The 19339-nt window shown below is 45.3% G+C and overlaps 1 protein-coding gene across 3 annotated transcripts in view; it reads right to left on the reverse strand.

Moving 5' to 3' along the window:
- The window catches only part of tjap1 (tight junction associated protein 1 (peripheral)), a 305890-nt gene that overhangs the window by 222351 nt on the left and 64200 nt on the right, over window positions 1–19339 (reverse strand). For all 3 annotated transcript variants that reach the window (XM_078542797.1, XM_078542800.1, XM_078542799.1), the window contains exon 2: window positions 8254–8367. The gene's annotated coding sequence lies outside the window, so the exon portion shown is untranslated. The remainder of the gene's footprint in view (window positions 1–8253; window positions 8368–19339) is intronic.

Consider the following 19339-nt stretch of genomic DNA (forward strand, 5'->3'; position numbering starts at 1 on the left):
TTGGGTATAAGACTGTATAACCTGGTGCAGACTGCATGTCTATATCTAACCAGATGTATAAGCTATATGTATATGATCTAACAACGTGAATAAAGCGAATTTAGAGTTAAGAGAGAATTGACTCTTCTCCTCTTTGTACTAAGCCAACAACCGTTACCGGTGAACCTCCGGCAACATATTTGGCGTCCCTGGGTGGGCTCGAGGATAAATCTCTCCGTTGAGTCAGCGGGAGACTCGAGCCGAACCGAGTGGGCAAAGTACACAGAGAACAGGAGTTTGGGTTAATTCATAGCTGTTAACATAAGATGACGAATCAAAGGGAATCTCCAAGCCCTGGGGACTTGGATTGTTTTGACTGGAAGGGACTCCTCCAAAAATACGTAATAGGGAAGTGGCCGCAATACGGGGAGTATGCGGGTCACATTAGCGACAAGGGAGGCCCTTTGGAGAATTGCGCAAACAAAGGTGTCAGATAAGAAATTTAAAAAGGTACAGAAGTCCGTAGCGATCGGACGTTTATTTGAGGAATGGATAGAATGCCAACAGCAGGCTAGGAGGGAGAGAGACAGACTAGAGGAAGAGAATAAAAAACTCCGTGAGGAGATAGCCCACCTTAGTGAGAAGGTAACTGATTTAAAGGGACAGAGAAGTGCGGATTTGGTGCACATGAACCAATATCAATTACAGTGCGAAAAATTGGCTAATGAAAAGAGTAAAAGAGAGGGAGAAGTCCAAGCAGCTAAAGCTGAGGTGGAGGGATGGAAACAACAATGTAGTGACTTAAAAACTATGAATGTGATTCACAGAGCAGCTCAGGAAAAGAGGAGCAGTACCGGTGATCACACAAAGTGTCAGAAACTGATAGTGAGGCTGCAAGATCAGCTAGCCGAACAGAGGGGCATACTGTGTGCTTTCGCACCCGAAAGAGGTGAAGAAAACGGTCAAGTGGATATAGATTGGGATGATTTAGCAAACGGGGCGGATAGATACAGCAGCGGTGACAGGGAACCTCCACCAGAGGATCCACCGCCGGTATATATTCCAGAGCCGGAAAAACCGTCTGCCCCAATGGCCCCCCCCCTTGTAACCACTAGCGCACAAGCAGGGGCAGATGGCCAGGGGCCAGCTGGCCCAAATATGACATATTCCACCCCTCTTAGGGTACAAGAATTGAGGGATATTGCGAAAGATATTGGGACGTGGGTGCCCGGGGATGATCCTAGGGAGTTGTTCCTAGAGGTCAGGCAACAAGAATGCTAGTGTCGCATGGCACTGAGGAGTCAAGGAAAGCATTACATCAGTTTGATTCCACTGATGACACACATACAGAGCCCTGGATAATTAGGAAGATGGTTAGAGTATGGAAAAGGGAAACACCAAAACTACCCAAGACATCCAGTGACAGAGCAATGCCTGTTAAGAATCAGGCGACAACCTGGAGAAATGAAGGGAGGGGACCTACTCAGAGGGAACCCCCTCCAGCTTATCAGACAGTGGGAAGAGGTAGAGGTAGATGAAACTTGTCGGGAACGGGGAGAACTCAGGGGCGAGCTGCCCAGATGCTATAACTGTGGCCAAGAGGGACACTTCGCAAGGGACTGCCCGGACTCGAGACGAGAGAATGTAGGTCGGGGAGGAAACCAGAGCCTACCCGTGGAAGGGCCGATAGACCAAGTCCTCAGTGTGATATGGTAGAAATATCACCGTGTTCTGGGTTGTACCCCGAACTGCTATGATGGTCTCAGGTCTCTCCATTATGGGTGTGTGACACGCGGTGGGATGACACGGGGAGACCCCTAGTGAATGGTAGGGTTGGAGGCCATCCTATTACATTCCTTTGGGACACAGGGGGATCCTGCACCACAGTTAACACCACTCAGACCAATGACGTAGATTGGAAAATTCAAAACAAAATTATTCTAAGCGGATTCACAAGGCACTCACAAGTGGGATATGAGTGTACCATTGGAAGTCGGTGAGGGAGACATATTGAAAGAGCATTCAGTGGTCCTTATCAAATTACCCAGAGAACAAGAACATATATTAGGGAGTGACTATATGGCCAAAGCAGGACTCTGCTTTGACCCCATTAATTGTATGATTTGCCAAATGCCTTTGGGCAAAGGCAGTATAAATCACACACTCGTCCCGGTGGGGGAATATCAGGATAGGATATGCACAATCGGGGAAATGTGGATAGAACCAGGAGAAATGAGTGGCGATCGTGAAGTACAACAAATTATCGCACAAAACTCAATAGTATTTGCCCGACATAAACATGATTGTGGGAAAATGACCGGGAGTGGGTGTATACAAGGTCCACACCCCAAACCACAAATGCAGTATGGTTTCCTGAAACAAGCAGAAGAGAGATAGGGAAGGCGATACAGAGTCTGCTGCAGCAAGGGATATTAAAACCAATAGCTTCTACTAACAACGCGCCTATTTGGCCGGTGAGGAAACCCGACGGTAGCTGGTGACTAACGATAGACTACAGAGAATTAAATAAAGTCACCCCGTTAACAGCCCCTACTGTAGCAACTAGCCCAGAGACAGTAGTTCGACAAAATGAGGATGCACAGTGGTTTACGGTTTTGGACATAAATAACGGTGTTTGGTCTATTCCACTGGAGAAAGAATGTCAATATAAATTCGCGTTTACTTTCCAAGGACAGCAATATACATGGACCGCTCTACTGCAGGGATTTCACAATTCCCCGTCCATATTTCACCAACGGCTGTGGGAAGGGTTAAAAGGATTCTCGAGGCCTGAATGTCTAGTGCAGTATGTCGACGACTTACTCTTACAAACTAAAACCAGAAAGGAACATGATCAACTGCTAAGTGAATTACTGCAGTTGTTACATGACTTGGGATTAAAGGTTAACCCTAAAAAAGCGCAGATCATGAAACAAAAAGTTACTGACTTGGGAATGATTCTGACACCGGGGAAGAGGGACATTGACAAGTGAAGGGTAGAGACGGTTGGCAGACTCCCTGTTCCGCAGGATGTAAAAGGGTTAAGGTCCTTCTTAGGCTTGGTGGGATATTGCAGGGACCACAAATTCGCCACAAAAGTGGCCCCGCTAATGAAATTATTAAAAAAGAATGTGGCCTAGGTGTGGAAAACAGAACACACCCAGGCCATGACTGCTCTAAAGCAAGAACTAGCTGCCGTGCCTGCTCTGAAGACCCCAAATCCAACTGAGCCGTTTTCATTGGAGGTGGCTGCCAAAGACACCACCCTCTCGACAGTTCTATTACAGGAGACACACGGGAAATTACGACCAGTAGCGTAAGCCTCACGTATGATCTCACCAGTAGAGCAGGGGTATACGGTATGCGAAAAACACTTGCTAGCTTTTGGGCAGTGCAGCATTTTACCTGTGTAGTGGGACTAAACCCACTTACAATATTAACAGAACACACCCCTGTACAGCTACTGTTAGACGGAAGGATTAATGATGGTGCAGTTAACCAAAATAGAATCGCTAGATGGACATTGTTGCTGCAAGGGAGAAATATAACCGTAAAGGGGGTAAAAACCACCACTATGTTAACAGACAACTTAGTTCATCAAGGAGAAAAACATGAACGTCAATTAATGATAGCAAATGACCACAAGGGCCCATTTGTATCAAAGGAAAAGGGAGGGAGTAAGATGGGGCCTGAAAGCAGAAAAACAAAGGACACAGGAAAAGAAGAACCCTATTTTAAAATTTTTGTGGATGGTTCTTCATCAGTACAGGGTGGGGAAAGGAGAACTGGCTGTGGGATATACATGGAGGACGAACACAGACAGGAAAGATATAGTGCGGCTTTGAAATTACCTAAAAACCATGAGTGCACAGGCAGCAGAACTAGCAGCCGTCGCATATGTGGTTGGCCACCCGGAATACTTTCCACCTAGATCAGTCACATATTCTGATAGCATGTATGTCTGTAGTAGCCTCACAGAACATTTGCCCCTATGGGATGCAAGAGGATTTGTCTCAGCGGATGGAAGGCCCCTTCCTTCGGCCCCGCTATTACGATACATCTTTGAAGAAGCACAGGGGAAAGGATTTGGGGTCACAAAAGTGAAAGCTCATTCAAAACTATCTCCCGAAGGGAACAGGAAAGCTGATGAACTAGCCAAACGAGATGCTGTAAGTGGACAGGAATGGCAGCCACCGATTGGGGAAATCGGGGGCCAGAAAGAGAAGCAGATCAAAGTAATGGATTTAACGGAGGAGCAAAAGAAAGACAGAGAATTGAAAAAACTAATAGAAGGAGCACAGTCAGACACATACAAAAGGCACGAGGGGGTCTATATTCAAGACGGAGTGGTTTTATGTGAGGGAAAATTTGTGGTGCCAGAGGGGGGACGAAACCAAATTATCCACTGGTACCATGACTTATGGGGACATAAAGGGACGGAGAGTACCCTGGGTCAGATAAAGGAGGTGTGCCGGTGGCCTGGAATGAAAGGTGACGTGGAACACTATGTCAAGAATTGTTTGATCTGTGCACAACACAACCCCGATAGAAATGTTAGGAAAGGGGCCCTCTGACATACTAGACCAGTAGAAGGGCCTTGGGCTAATTTACAGATAGACTACGTAGGACCCCTTCCCCCCACTCCAGGAGGATACAAGTATATTCTAGTAATAGTGGACACCTTCACTAAATGGGTGGAAGCTTTTCCGACCAGAACAAACGCAGCCAAAATTACTGCGAAAATTCTATTAGAAAAGGCGTTTACCCTTTGGGGTTTACCCCGAAGCATAGAATCGGATCAGGGAACACATTTTACAGCCCAAGTAATGCAAGATGTTATGACCCTTTTTGGGGTCAGACAGAGATTCCACATTCCCTATAGACCACAGTCTAGTGGAATTGTGGAAAGAATGAATCGGACATTGAAAAACATGATAGCCAAAATGGTGCAGCAGTACAAGACAACCTGGCAGGTCGTTCTGCCCTATGTGCTGATGATAATCAGGAATACCGTGGCTTCATCAACAGGCTACTCTCCTTATAGACTCATGATAGGAAGGGACATGAGGGGAATGGAGGGGTTGGTAGGTTTGGATTTGTCTGAACCCGAGGTAGACCACATTATATCAGAAAAATGGGTACAACAGCTAGTAGAAATAGTAAAAGAAGCAAATTATGTAGCCGCTCACCTACAGGGAAAGAAGAAACAGCAAAGCAAGGCTTACTTCGACGCAAAAGCCAGCCCGATAGAGTTGAGCCCCGGACAAAGAGTAATGATTAGAATACACCAGCCCACCTCATTCTTGAGTCCAAAGTTTGCTGGCCCCTGTGAGATAGTAGATAAAGCCCATCTGTATACAAGATATTAACAACACCAGATAAGAGTGGCTGGTATCACATTAATCAGCTAAAGTTAGTGGGAGAAAAACAAGATAATCACCATTGGCATGTGCTGCTTGATGCTAATGATGTTCTGAATTCTGAAGGTCATGGAGATCAAGAACAGGACCAGCTACAGATCAAAGAGAAGGTGATTGAAAACAAATTTGATACTGTTCGTTCACATGCAGAGACAAATCCAGGGAAAAAAACGAAAGAAAAATAAAACAAAGAGGGGGAATAAGTGGGTTAGAAGAAACGGACGGTTAGAATCTGAAACAAATTGGGAACAGGATATGGACGGTCTGGCTCAGTATATGGAGAGACTGAACTTAAAACAGTACTCAAAAGAAACTGTAAATAAGAACAGAAATTACACTTGTTCATCACAGGTATAGCCTAAAATGAAGGGGATAATGCATTTTGTTGCTATCGGATTGACCATCATCAGAACTGTGGTTGAACCTGCCTCGGAGCCGTCACAACGAATGAACGTCCCTGAAGCAATGTCGACGGTGGAGGGATATCCCAAGACCAGGAACAACTTTGCTCTGCAGAATAAGACAGTCTGAACCAACAAAGGGGAAAGAGAGGACTTAAATTTGTATTATATGGGAATGGATGGGTTAACGTGTGCAGGAAAAACTTTGGGTATACCGGAGGGAGCGGGAGTACAGTTTTCATGCAACAAAGTTCTAGAGGTGACATTGTTGGTAATCCCAGAGGGAAAAATTATTAGTCAATTTGTGGGTCCATTTATTGAGCGGCCATCGGGGAGCGATGGTCAAGGTAAAATTATGGTCCACTGGGACCACACCTATGTGAATATTGACTGGGGTAGCGACTCATATCGGAGATATATTGATTGGGGAGGATATAGCAGGCGTTTTACAAAGATTGGCTGGATTGTCAGTACTTATGAAAAGTGTTCATTATCCATTCTGCCTGTTAACAGCTAGTCCTTTTTACAATACGCCCTTGTAGGACAAACATATTACACAGCCACAGCAGCTACGAACTATAACGAAGGATGGAAACAGCGCCCTCTGGAAGGACACAATGTGGCCATTAACAATGTGACCTTAGACCTGGTTATCGGTGGACAAGTTCTGCCTAAGCCAATAATGAGGATGGTAATAAATGAAAACCTCACAGTCCAACGTACCAATATAGACCAAGATCTGTGGAAATATGTTCCTACCAAACTACCACCTATTCCGCACCTGACTGCAGATTGGATGCAAATAGCAGAAGAAGCCAATGAGATAATTCATCAATGGACTAAACATACTAAAATAATTAGAACTCATGCTGATAAAGCAGAGGAACTGCTATGGGACCCCGGGTTCTGGGATAAGTTTTGGAACTGGGGATCTAATGTTCAAATACATCCATGGGTCAGGATTTTATCACATGCTGCTGTAGTTGTGATCATGTGTGCTTTAATACTTGTCATATTCAACATATATCAGCTTAGAAGGTGGAAAATTGAAATTTTGCACCGATTGAATGTTTGTGCTATAATGAAACTGAAGAAATTATCAGTATAAGGACACTGTGCGAAGTATTTTATATACGCTTCTCTTTTATATTTTTTATATAACCATATGATATCGCGGATGCAACATGCCCATTGGGGGACAATGACAACTTCAGAAGTGGTACACAGAAAGGGAGAATAACGATCCTAAGATAAGTATCTTTGGATCAAAAGGGGGGACATGTTGGCCAGGGGCTGCAGCCGAACTGCTGACACAGGCAAAAGCAACTTTTGACCTGAAGTAACCTGATTCCAGTCACTGGTCTGAGCTGGCTAGAACCGGTTTGAAGTAGCTGAGTTTCTTGAAGAACAAAGGGAATGAGATAAGACACATGTCCCTATTTAGGAAAGGAGTAACGAGGTAATGCTACCTAAGTTCTTGGGATAGAGCCAATGAGAAGATGCCACAGACTAGGCAAGCAAGCCTAAACCAACGGGAGAGAGGCAGCACAGCTTGAACAGATAAGATTCAGTATAAGAATGAAGAATTTCAGGCGTGGAAGCAGCGAGAACTCCGGAGAACAACCATCGCGGAAGTGGAAGAACCTACGTCAGCAACGTAGAGACAATATCGAAAGAGAGAGAGAACGGAATGCCTGGCCAGCATCAGCTCTCCTTTTCGGGTATTAGCTTTTATATTTTGTGACTACTCAGGGAGTGTCAGAGAAACCTAGTGGGTGTGCATTTAGATCCTAGTTTGGGTATAAGACTGCATAACCTGGTGCAAACTGCATGTTTATATCTAACCAGATGTATAAGCTATATGTATATGATCTAACAACGTGAATAAAGCGAATTAAGAGTTAAGAGAGAATTGACTCTTCTCCTCTTTGTACTAAGACAACAACCGTTACCAGTGAACCTCCGGTCAAAGACCGTTAAGGGATAGACAGGGCCAAAATGCTTGCTTCAGTGCCATATATACTATGTAATTATGTTTAGCAGTAACAGAGAAAACACCCAAAATGGCAAAGGGGACTTGCTGCGTAGATTAGCCAGGATGTTAGCAGCGGCAGAAAGCAATCCCTGCATCTATCCCCATTTAAAATTCACAGAAGTGAACAAAATAAATCTAGCACAAATTACTGACAAAGCCATCCACAGGTTAAAAGGATATCATAAAACATGCATAATAAGCTATAGGGTGTGAAACACAGTTGACAGAAACTTCCAATGAGTGAGGTCAAACCTCTCACATACAGAGCAATGCTGTACAGGATGAATGGCAACCTTGGTCACCAAAATCTAACAAAATTCAGTTAAACATCTGCCAGGAAACAAACAATTACTTTTTATTATCTTTCATAAAGGAATCGCTGCTGTCAAAGAACAAGTCAAACAATACAGCTACTTACATATTTAACGCAGCATTCTGTTCAAGGCAAATTCGCTCCTGCAAATTTGCAGACTGATGTGAAACTCTATACCACTCAGGAGTCTGGAGTTCCAGGTTATTGAAAGCCTGCAATCTGAAGAAGCAGGACAGGAAAAAAAAATGCAATGTAATTGAGCTGTCTATAATAGGCACAAAGAAAACAAGCTTTTCTCAATTCATAAAAAATTAAACTAATTTTCACTTATCTCTACAGGCTGTCTCACTGGTTTGAAATGGATCAACAAGTGCTGTATCTATTTCTCTCTCCTTTGCCTCTGCAGTTGAGACACTCAGCAAAGCGGAATTAACCAACGAATAATCTTACAGATTAAACTAGTGCAGGGAGAGCCATGGCTGCGAGGAAATAATAGCCACAGAGCCCACTAGAACATTGTGTTGATTGAAGTTCTCTCAGTTAGACTGAAAGGCTTTTGATTGCATATTTACACAGCTCAGCTGTACTGGAGAAATTAGATTTTCATATCGAGCTTCCACTGCCAGCTCACTCAGTTATAGAATTTAAGGTAAGAAGGCAGAATGTGAACTACTGGACTACAGGAAAGGTCGCGAAGGTGAGCAGCAGAGGGGGAAATAGAGAGAGATTATATAAATTTATATAACGGATCTAGAGATGGCAGTGAACTTTCAAAGTCAAATGACAGTATAAAGACCCAAATTAAAATCAACAAAGTCTTGTGACAGTCTACTGATCCCCTCATATTTTCCCACTCTCAAAGGCACTGACATAACCAGGAGGCCATTCCAACAGGATGTTCAACAATCAGGAGAACTGAAAGTGCTGAAAATAATGATGAAAGGTCATTGATCTGAAACATTAACTACTCTCTCTACAGATGCTGCCTGACCTCCTGAGTGCTTGCAACATTTTCTTTTTGTATTTTGCTTTTGTTCAGTAATTTTGGACGTGTTGAATCCTGCTGGTTCCATTCCACAGATACGTTTTCCACCAGGTATCACGATTGCAATCGCTGGGTTGCATTCACTGGATTCTCTCAGACTTTTCCCTTTGTTTAAGTGTCCCACATCTTGCGGCACTCAGGTCAGTTCAGTGCAAAATGAATAAATCAAACTACATTCGGATATATGATTTAATAACACACCGTGTAATTTATTTACAACTAGGAAACTTTATGCTTTTAGTATCTGAAATCTTCAGGGATCGGGTCAGTAATCTGCATCCTCAAAAGTAGCATGCACACAACAGGATTGAAGGCACAAACCGTTTTAAACAACGGTTAGAGCATTTTATCATTATAAAACGGAACAATGAGAGGTAAAATACTGAGTTTATTGGGAGGAAAAGAGCAGAGAAACTAATCAGTGATCACACAAATATTTATAACTATATATAAGAGCCAGATGGTAGTAAATGCTTTTTCATTCATGGCATGTGGACGTAGCTGGCTAGGCCAGCAATTATTGTGCATCCCAAATTGCCCTTGAGCAGGTGGTGGTGAGCTGCCTTCTTGAGCCGCTGCAGTCCATGTGGTGTAGGTACACCCACAGTGCTGTTAGGGAGGGAGTTCCAGGATTTTGACCCAGCGACAGTGAAGGAAAGGCGATATATTTCCAAGTCAAGATGGTGAGTGACTTGCTGGGGAACTTTCAGGTGGTGGTGTTCCCATCTATCTGCTGCCCTTGTTCTTCTAGATGGTAATGGTCATGGGTTTGGAAGGTGCTGTCTAAGGAGCCTTGGTGAATTCTTGCAGTGCTTCTTGTAGATGGTACACACTGCTGCTACTGTGCATCAATGGTGGAGGGAGTGACTGTTTGTGGATGTGGTGCAAATCAAGTGGGCTGCTTTGCCTTGGATGGTGTCAAGCTTCTTAAGTGCTGTAGGAGCTGCACTCATCCAGGCAAGTGGGGAGTATTCCATCACACTCCTGGTTTATGCCTTGTAGATGGTGGATAGGTTTTGGGGAGTCAGGGGATGAGTTCCTCGTCGCAAGATTCTTAGCCTCTGATCTGCTCTTGTAACCACAGTATTTATATGGCAATTTATTTACATCCATTGTTTTATCTCCACCTTTTAGCCTATTTCAATCCCTTCCCACCACCCCACCCCCACTAGGGCCATCTGTCACATGCTCATCCTGCTTTCTACCCTTAATGTCACCATTAGCACATCCTTTAAATAATATCACAACCGTCTACACCCCTTTGTCCTTTTGTTTATGACATCTTTGGCAATCTCTCCTTTGCCTCCACCTATCACTGGCCCTCTATCGAGCTCCACCTGTCCCACCCCACTTAAACAGCTTATATTTCACCACATTACTTATTCCTCTTTAGTTCTGAAGAGTCATACAGACTTGAAACGTTAACTCCGTCTTCCTTTCCACAGATGCTGTCAGGCCTGCAGAGTTTTTCCAGCAATTTTTGTTTTTGTTTCAGATTTCCAGCGTCTGCAGTATTTTGCTTTTATCTTTATATGGCTAGTCCAGATCAGTTCCTGGTCAATGGTAACCCCCCCAGGATGTTGATAGTGAGAAATTCAATGATGGTAATGCCATTGAACTCTGTTTCCTGTCTGCAAACCAATTCTCAATCTATTACCTCCAATCTCATGTGCTTTAATTTTGCACACTAAACTCTTAAGTGGGACTTTAACAAAAGCTTTCTGAAAATCCAAATACACCACGTCCACTGGTTCTCCCTTATCTATTCTGCTCGTTATGTCCTCAAAAAACTGCAGGTTTGTCACAATAGACTCTGACATTTTCCCAATACTGCTGTTTGGTTAATCAGTTAATCGAATTGGCTGAAGACTGACATTTGTGATGGTGTGATCTCTAGGAGGCCAAGATGGATCATCCATTTGGCACTTCTGTTTGATGACCTGATCCGATTGTTTGGGATCGCTGACCTCTATCAGATCCTGCCTCTACTGTTTATGATGCAACATGTTTATGTTGTACTTCAGCAGCATTCATTGTTAGGTACATCTGAGATGTCATGGCTTTAAAACATTAGTGCAGTCCCTCAATTATGAGTCCAGTAACGTTACCACTATGCTACCACCCTCCATTGGTAACGCACACAATATTTGGGGGAATAGCGTAGTGGTATGGACTGGTGTTCCAAAGGCCCAAGGTAATGCTTTGGGGACCTGGGATCAAATCCCACCAAAGCAGATGGTGAAATTTAAATTCAATAAAAATCTAAAATTAGAAGTCTAATCATGAAACCATTGTCAATTGTTGTAAAAACCCATCTGGTTTACTAATGAAGAAATCTGCCATCCTTACCTGGTCTGACTCCAGATCCACAACAATATAGTTGACTCTTAGCTGCCCTCTGAAATGGCCTAGCAAGCCACTCAGTCGTATAAAGCCGCTAAAAAGTCTAAAAGGCATGGAACCAGACAGATCACCCGGCAACGACCAAGGCACCAGAAAGAACAACAGCAAGCTCAGCCTTGTTGACCCTGCAAAGTCCTCCTTACTAACATCTGGGGGCTTGTGCCAAAATTGGGAACAAAAGCCTGACATAGTGTCCCAGACACCACCAGCACCATCCCTGGGTTTGTCCTGTCCCACCGGCAGCAAAGGTGGCGGCACAGTGGTATACAGTCGGGAAGGAGTTGCCTGGGGATCCTCAACATAAATTCTGGACCCCATAAAGTCTCATGGCATCAGGTCAAACATGGGCAAGGAAACCTCTTGCTGATTACCACCTACCTTGCATGCAGTTGCAGTAAGCAGTTGAGAATGCAAATGTACGTTGCCCTTCATTTCATTTAAGGGATGTGGGCTTCGCTGGCTGGGCCAGCATTTATTGCCCATCCTGAGTTGCTCTTGAGAAGCTGGTGGTGAGCTACCTTCTTGAACCGCTGCAGTCCATGTGGTTTAGGTGCACCCACGGTACCGTTAGGGAGGGAGTTCCAGGATTTTGATCCAGTGAAGGAATGGCGATAAATTTCCAAGTGAAGATGGTGAGTGGCTTGGAGGGGAACGTCCCTGTGGTGTTCCCATCTATCTGCTGTCCTTGTCCTTCTAGATGGTACTGGTCGTGGGTTTGGTGATTACGCCGTTCCGTCCCCCATCAGCTGATGAGTCAGTACTCCTGTATGTTGTAAACCATTTGGATGAAGCACCGAGGATGGCAAGGGCACAAAATGTGCTCTGGATAGGGGGACGTCAATGTCCATCATCAAGAGTGGCTCGGTACCACCACGACTGACCGAGCTGGCCGAGTCCCAAAAGATATAGCTGCTAGACTGGTTCCCTCACCACCTGCCACAGACCCAAAGAGGGAAGAACATATTTGACCTCATCCTCACCAACCTGCCTGCTGCAGATGCATCTGTCCATGACAGTATTGGTAGGAGTGACCACAGCACTGTCCTTGTGGAGACAAAGTCCTGTCTTTACATTGAGGATACCCTCCATTATGTTGTATGGCACTACCGCTGTGCTAAATGGGATAGATTTCAAACAGATCCAGCAACTCAAGACTGAGCATCCATGAGGCACTGTGGGCCATCAGCAGCAGCAGAATTGAACCAGATCACTATCTGCAACCTCATGGCCTGACATATCCCCCACTCTACCATTACCATCAAGCCAGAGGATCAACCCTGGTTCAATGCAGAGTGCAGGAGGGCATGCCAAGAGCAGCACAAGGCACACCAAACAATGAGGTGTCAACTTGGTGAAGCTACAACATCTGGGGGACATCTGGTACAACACACGACTACTTGCATGCCAAACAGCATAAGCAGCAGATGACAGAGCCAAGCGACTCCACAACCTACAGGTCAGATCTAAGCTCTGCAGTCCTACCGCATAAGTTGCGAATGGTGGTGGACAATTAAACTCACTGGAGGAGGAGGCTCCACAAATATCCCCATCCTCCATGATGGAGGAGCCCAGCACATCAGTGCAAAAGATAAGGCTGAAGCATTTGCAACAATCGTCAGCCAGGAGTGCCAAGTGGATGATCCATCTTGGCCTCCTCCGAAGGTCCCAAGAATCACAGATGCCAGTCTTCAGCCAATTCGATTCACTCCACGAGATATCAATATTCAGCTGAAGGCACTGGGTACTGCAAGGGTATGGGCCCAGACAACATTCTGGCAATAGCATTGAATGCTTGTACTGCAGAACTTGTCGTGCCCCTAGCCAAGCTGTTCCAGTGCAGCCACAACACTGGCACCCAAACGGCTATGTGGAAAACTGCCTACATAAATCCTGTCCACAAAAAACAGGACAAATGCAACCCGGCCAGTTACCGCCCCATCAGTCTACTCTTGATCATCAGTGAAGTAATGGAAGGGGTCATCAACAATGCTATCAAGCTACACTTGCTTAGCAATAACCTTCTTACTGTCGCCCAGTTTGGTTTCTGCCAGGGCCACCCAGCAAGTAACCTCATTACAGCCTTGGTTCACACATAGACAAAAGAGCTCAACTCCTGAGGTGAGATGAGAGTGACTGCCCTCGACATCAAGGCAGCATGTGGATTCAAGGTGCCTTAGCAAAACTGGAGTCAATGGGAATCAGGGGGAAAACTCTCTGCTGGTTGGAATCACACCTATCGCAAAGGTTGTGGTTGTTGGAGGTCAATCATCTCAGTTCCAGGGCATCACTACAGGAGTTCCTCAGGGTAATGCCCTAGACCCAACCAAGTTCAGCTGCTTCATCAATGACCTTCCCTCCATCATAAGGTCAGAAGTGGGGATGTTCGCTGATGATTGCACAATGTTCAGCACCATTTGCAACTCCTCAGATACTGAAGGAGGCTGTGCCCGCTTGCAGCAAGACCTGAGCAACATTCAGGTTTGGGTTGGTCAGTGGCAAGTGACATTTGCACCACCAAGTGCCAGGAAATGACCATCTCCAACAAGAGATTCAGACAGGAAAGAGAGAGTTCAATGGCATTACCATCAGTGAATCCCCCACTATCAACATCCTGGGGGTTACCATTGGCCAGAAACTGAACTGCACTAGTCACATAAATACTGTGGCTACAAAAGCAGGTCAGAGACTAGGGATCATGTGGCGAGTAACTCACCTCCTGACCCCCCAAAGCCTGTCCACCATCTACAAGGCACAAGTCAGGAATGTGATGGAATACTCTCCATTTGGCTGGATGAGTGCAGCTCCCACAACACTCAAGAACATTTTTCCAAGGGAAAGCAGCCAAGTTGATTGGCACCCCATTCACCAACTCCAACATCTACCACCAACGGACAGTGACAGCAGTTCATGCTGTAAACAAGATGCAACTCTCAAAGCCTGCTTGAAAGCACCTTCCAAACCCGCATTCTGTACCACTTCGAAGGAAAAGCACAGCAGATGCATGGGAACACAAGATCCCCTCCAAGTCACACACCATTCTGAGTTGGAACTACATCACCGTTCCTTCACTGTTCTGGATCAAAATCCTGAAACTCCCTTCCTAACAGCACTGTGTATGTACACACACCACATGGACTGCAGCGGTTCAAGGGTGCAGCTCACCACCAGCTTCTCAAGGGCAATCAGGAGTGGGCAGCAAATACCTGTGTTGCCAGTGCCACCAACATCCTGTCATGTCCATAAGAGTTTGAAAAAGATCATAAACTATTTAAATCTAACGTTACTTTGTGCCTATTTTTAAAAAAATGGACTTGGCTGAACCAAAAGATGGCTACTACAGGGCACGTGGTTTACAAGTTGGCTACAGTTTCTGGAAACTTCCAAGAGTAGTTGCAGGACAAAAGCTCAACCCCTCATCCTTGTGGAATCTCACATCTCTATTGTGAGCACACGATCAACAAAACCAGGGACCAGCAGACAACTTGTCTCCCCACCCTGGACTATAACAGGGAGAGCCATTGAAACTCATTGTGCCTGCAGAGCTGCTAATACACACCATCTATCTCCTAAGGAGAACAATGGATTTTAACCAGAGGCACAGAAACTGCTGGTTAGCTTGTCTCTGATTTTGTAATGGGCAATTTCACAAGACCTAAGCTTCTGGCCCTTTGTAAAGTTATTACATTTCTAGACTTGCAACTCAGTCTGTTGTTTAACCTCCAGCCTGGAAACCCCAGGCTGACATTAGCCTGCATCAAGTTTAAGTCTCCTCAAAGCCTGGTTTCCTGTCATTGCGTGCCGGGCAGGCCAAGTTTCTGCATAATCAACCTCACCTCATTGCGTCGCCATCAGCTTTAAAGGAATTCTGAAACTCGTGCTTCCAGCTCACTGAACCGGCCTGAACGATAACTCCTACGTGTAGAAACCCTCATTGGACCCTGACTTTCTGGACCCTGGTAATCACATGAACTGATATCCATATCTGTGTTTCCTTTTTCTTTTGAAGTTAGTCATAGTTATAAAGACTCTTCCTCCCTATCTTCCTTTGGTTTGCTTGTTTGTGGCTATGAAGTTGTGACCATTCTGTGGGTTTGAATGTATAAACAAACTATACTCCTGATTTAACCCTAAAGAGAGTTTGCTGTGAGTCACTTTAAACCCTCAAACAGAGGGTTTGGGGAAACACACCACAGCCTATTTCAAAAATTAAAACACCTCTGCTTACAGACTGACGGCTAGAAATAAAGATTTACCTCTCTCCCCTGCCCATAAGAGAAACTGGAGTTTCAAGTCAGAGATCAAATCCATTATAAACATGACAAAATTTAGCTAAAACTTGACAAAAGTCTGAATTTAAGAAATAAGCTGAATCTGATACTTAAAGGAAACAATTGAAGCCAAGAGGGAAAGTTCAATAACTGAAGCAATCTTTAAAACAGTTAAACTATAGCAGCAAATTACTTTACCCTATTATGACAGCAAAATGGCAAATTTCAATGCACGTATGTTTGTAAAACAAAGAGAATTAACTGGTGAAACCCTAGTATCCCTAAGCATAGAACAAATGAAATCTGTACCTAGGGAGGTACTATTAAAACTACCCAGTAAGGTAAAAAGATTTGTGTTACTCCAGATGTTGGTCGACCATTTGGGCTTCAGTCTTTAGCCAGAACAGGCAGATGCGGAGTTAGAACCTAAAACTGATCAACTTCCCATAGCCAAAACAGAGCTAGAAAAGCTTAAAATCGAGCTAGCGTTTCAGGAGAAAGGGAAGGTCAAGAGAGAAATGGATAGAATTACAGGCATGGGGAGAGAGGGAGAGAGAGAGAGAGACACACACTGAGAGAGAGACAGAGAGATAGATAGAGATAGAGAGAGAGAGAGTGTGAGAGATGGCCACCAGGAATGTGGACCTTTAAAATACAAGGTCAGTTGACAGGGAAGGCCCAAGAGGTCTCGTCTAAGATGACTCCTGAAATGTCCACTAGTTATGAACAGACCAAGGCTGCCATCCTTAAAGCTTATGAGTTGATCCCAGAGGCATATCACCAGTGATTCCAGAACACTCAAGAAATCCACGCAGACCCACCAAGAAATTGAACAGCTAAAACCCATGGGTCCGCTCTTGAAAAATACAGCGTGCTTCCGATGGGTTTCGAGAATTGATAGAACTGGAGAATTTTAAAACTGCCTCACCTTCAACCTCAAAATACAGTTGGAGGAGCAGAAAGTCCTCACAGCTCGGGATGCAGACATCACAGCCGGAGGTGGTGGAAGCAGCTACAATAGTGGTGTTTAAGAGGCAGCTTGACAAATACATGAATAGGATGGGAATAGAAGGATACGGGCCCCGGAAGTGCAAAATGTTTTAGTTGACGGGCAATGTGATCGGCGCAGGCTTGGAGGGCCTGCTCCTGTGCTGTACTTTTCTTTGTTCTTTGTTCTTTGACAGCTTTGACCTCACCCATAGGCCTGGCAATTCAGGCAGACCCTTTCCACACCACCCCCAAAACCATTGGAAAGATATGGAGGGCAACAGGTTAGGAAGGGGGCTATATCCAGAAAGAAAGGTACAAATGAAGGTGAGAGAAGTCTTCCCCAAGCCCGAAAGGAGGACACCCGGAGACCGGTGTGTTGCCATTGTAACAAAATAGGACACTCCAGACCTGAATGCTGGAGGCTAAAAGGGAAGCCCAAGGGTCTTACTGGGCTCAATAGGAGCAGGCCCAAGGAGGATACCCCAGTAGGTATTGCAGATCAGACAGGGTCCCTCACTGTAGAACTAGTTCTCCTGAGGCTATTGCCCTACGTGTGGCCCAGCTGGACAAAATCCCCAAAAGCTATCGGAGTTTTGTCCTCTCAGGAACAGTGTCCCCATATTCTTCCCAGAATGCGAGCAAATCCATCGTACTGCTTTGGGACACAGGGGCCACTCAATCCTTGACGTCGGAGGGAAACATGAGCCTTTCCCCTGAGCTCTCCCTGAAAGTCAAAGTGCTGATCAGTGGAGTGGGAGGAGGATATATGTTTTTGCCCCTCCATCAGGTCCACCTACAGTGCTATCTAATCCCGGGTCCAGTGATTGTAGGAGTTGTCCCTGAACTCCCGGTGCCATAGATTTCCTACTTGGGAACAATTTGGCTGGCAGTAAGGTAGCAGCAACCCCTATAATTCTAGACCAGCCAAAGAAAGACTGAAAGCTGAAAGATAAAGTTCCAAGGATCTTGCCTGGCTGGGTATTGACCCGATCCCAAGCTAGGCATGCAAGCTTAGTCGAGAGGGAACCAATGTCCCACCTGGGTGAGCTGGAGGTCTGGTTAGAGGAGACCTTCTTCAAAATCCTAATCGAAGGGGAGATGCTGCTCAGCCAAACCTCCCTGATTAAAGCCCAGCAGACAGAGCCTGAAGTAAAGCACATTGTACAGACTGCTTGCTCTGAGGCAGAAGCCACCCAGGTCCCTGAGTGTTACTACCTGCGAGATGGGGTAGTAATGCAGAAGTGGAGACCTCCCCCCACCCCCCACCGAGAGGCCTGCAGATGAGGAGTGGACAGTGCTCCACCAGATTGTAATGCCTCTAGAATACCATCAGCAGATTCTAAGAGTTGCCCATGCTAACCTGATAGCTGGACATATCAGTACCTGCAAAACTGTAGCCCACATAAGCAAGATTTTTTACTGGCCACACCTCCAGTCTCACGTGACTGAGTACTTCAAAGCCTACCAGGTTGCAGAAAAACCTCAGACCAAAATTAAACTAGCCCGCCCCTCAAGCCCATCCCAGCATTTGGTAAACCCTTTGAATAAATACTGACAAACCAAGACCGGCTACCAATACCTCCTCACCATAACAGATTGAGCCACCTGATTCCCCAAGGACATTCCCCTCAGGAAAATCACAGCCGAGGCCATGATCAAAGGGCTAGCCCAGTTTTTTTTCCCGGCACAGTCTACCAAGAGAGATCCAATCAGATCAAGGGAACCAACTTCATGTTGCAAAATGTTTCAGGAGGTTGTACACAGTTTAGGGTATAACCCAGCTGAAGTCCTCCACGCATCATCCTCAGTCTCAGAGGGCGCTTGAACGGTATCACCAGATCCTGTAAACCATGATTAGAACCTACTGCTCCAAATATCCACATGACTGTGACATGAGTTTAGGTTTTCTGCTCCTTGCTAGCAGGAACTCCCCAAACAAGACCACTGGCTTCAGCCCTTTTAAATTAATTTATGGGCATGAGATGCAGGGCCTCCTGAAACTTCTAAAAGAGAATTTTCTGGAGCCCAAGGAGGACACCTCCATTTTGGAGTACGTCTCCACCTTTCGGGAATGGCTCTTCAATGCCTCTGCGGTGGCCAAAGAGCATTCAAAAGCTTCGCAGCAGACCATGAAGACTTGGAAGATTTAAATGCCTAGTTAACACAGCTGACCAAAGAGCAGCAGGAGGATGTCAGCACACTGCTTGAAAAAAATTTAAAGAGGTCTGTAGGAGCCAACCAGGATATACCATCCTAAGAATCCAAGACGTGGATCCCCCGCCAATAAAACAAAACTCCTACCAGCTGAGCCCCAACAAGCTAGCTCAGGTCAGGCAGGAAACCCAGTACATGCTGCATAATGATACAATTGAGCCTAACCAGACAAGTTGGAGCTCTCCCACTGTACTGGGCCCCGAAGCTGGATGGATCAAAACAGCTTTGCATTGATTACCAGAGAGTGAATGCAGTAACCAGGAGTAACTCC

The sequence above is a fragment of the Cetorhinus maximus genome, chromosome 5 (genome assembly GCF_964194155.1).
Source record: "Cetorhinus maximus chromosome 5, sCetMax3.hap1.1, whole genome shotgun sequence".
NCBI classification, from domain to species: domain Eukaryota; kingdom Metazoa; phylum Chordata; class Chondrichthyes; order Lamniformes; family Cetorhinidae; genus Cetorhinus; species Cetorhinus maximus.